This window comes from Camellia sinensis, chromosome 15, assembly GCF_055761805.1.
Source record: "Camellia sinensis isolate YWXY chromosome 15, ASM5576180v1, whole genome shotgun sequence".
Taxonomy (NCBI): domain Eukaryota; kingdom Viridiplantae; phylum Streptophyta; class Magnoliopsida; order Ericales; family Theaceae; genus Camellia; species Camellia sinensis.
In genome coordinates, this window is record NC_138975.1 from 42,752,026 (window position 1) to 42,754,131 (window position 2,106).

A 2,106-nucleotide genomic window follows, 5' to 3' on the forward strand; every position below is an offset into this window, starting at 1 on the left:
CAATGTAAACATGCATGCATGATTTAAGCTTCAATTCAACATTGTAAACCAATTCTAGACTCTAATCACCAAACCTCCATGAAACATGCAAGATACAACTTAAATACAAGTTCAGGAAGATGATTCTCCTACCTTAGGTCTTCAATTTCAAGTCTTGAAGCTCAATTATGCAATCTACTCTGCAAATCTTCTAAGTCTCCAAGCCAAATTCTTGATGAAACCAATTTTCCTTTACTCTCACTCTCACTCACATTTAGTCTCTAGTAGTGGCTGAAGAAATGTTATGTCAAATGTGTATGAAGTGAAGAGGAGTTAGCCTAGAATCACCCACTCAATGGCAATTTGGTAAAAAGTGCAAACTAATGTGATACAACTTTATTTAATCTAATTTAATAATACCAAATCAAATTTCAATTAAACATACCATAAAATCACATAAATTCTAATTAACATGAAACACTAATCAATTTCAGATTCGGCCGCCGATAAGGCCTTCAATTCACAGTTCGACACTTAAACCATAAACAGATCAATTAACAGTCAAACAGATAGAAATACGTTTAAACTACTACACTCAATCAATCAGTTCAGAATGTTAGTCAAATCAGTTACTTAGTCATGTTTAGTCATAGTTTAGCAGTAATCAGTGGTATTATCAGTAAACAGTGGAAAGGGTTGTCACAGTCTCCCCTCCTTACAAAGAGTTTGGTCCTCCAAACTCGAATTACCTTCATTTTGGAAGAATACCGAATCCAGAGGGAACAGTTCAGGATATCTCTTGATCATATCGTCTTCCTTTTCCCAGGTGGCATATACGCCACCATGGTTTTGCCAATCAACTTTCACTAACAGAATTTCTTTGTTCCTTAACTTCTTGATCCGTCGGTTTACAATTTGAATAGGCCGTTCTTCATAAGTGTAGTCATCACTTAGCACTACACAGGTAGGTTCAATCACATGGAAGGGATCCCGAAGATAATCCCTCAACATTGAAATATGGAAGACAATATGCATATGCTCCATTTCAGGAGGAAGCGCTACTTGATACGCCACCGGATTGATCTTTTCAATAATCTCGTATGGTCCAACATATCTCGGTGCTAGCTTACCCTTGACTCCAAAATGAGTCCGGCCTTTCATCGGTGTCACTTTAACAAAGACATGATCACCTACTTCGTACTCTCTGTCTTGCCTTCAGACATCTGCATAACTTTTCTGTCGGCTTTGTGTGGTTTCAGCCTCGGTTGAATCAGTTTCACTTTTTCAGTGGTTTCTTGTACAATTTCGGGCCCAAGCAAAGCCCATCTCCAGCTTCTGCCCAGCAAATCGGAGATCGACATTTTCTGCCATATAAAGCCTCGAAAGGCGCCGTACCAATACTCGAGTGAAAGTTGTTGTTGTAGACAAATTCAGCTAGAGACAGATGACTTTCCCAATTTCCCTGGAAATCAAGAACACACATCCGCAGTAAATCTTCCAGAGTCTGGATGGTTCTTTCTGACTGGCTATCTGTCTGAGGATGGTATGCACTACTCAGTCTTAGTTCAGTACCCAATGCTGTCTGTAGGTTTTGCCAAAATCTCAATGTAAACTTCGAGTGCCTATCAGAAACAATGGACACAAGCACTCCATGCAATCTAATAATCTCATCAATATAAATTATAGCCAATTTGTCTGCATTATAAATTGTTTTGACAGGTAAGAAGTGAGCAGATTTAGTCAATCTATCAACAATAACCCAAATTGAATCCATACCTTTACTGGAGCGAGGTAAACTAACAATGGAATCCATAATGATATGTTCCCACTTCCACTCTGGTATTGGTAAGGGTTGTAGTAAGCTTGCGGGTCGTTGATGTTCGGCTTTGACTTGTTGGCAATGAAGACATTTCGATACAAGGTCAGCAATCTCTTTCTTCATTCCCGGCCACCAGAAATTCAATTTCAAATCTTGGTACATTTTCGTATTTTTAGAATGGATAGACAGTTTCGAATTGTGGCCCTCTTGAAAATTTCGTCTTTTCAGTTCAGAATCATTCGGTACACACAACCTTCCCTGAAATCTCAACACATTGTTCTCAAATTTGAAATCCGGCCTCGGTTTGG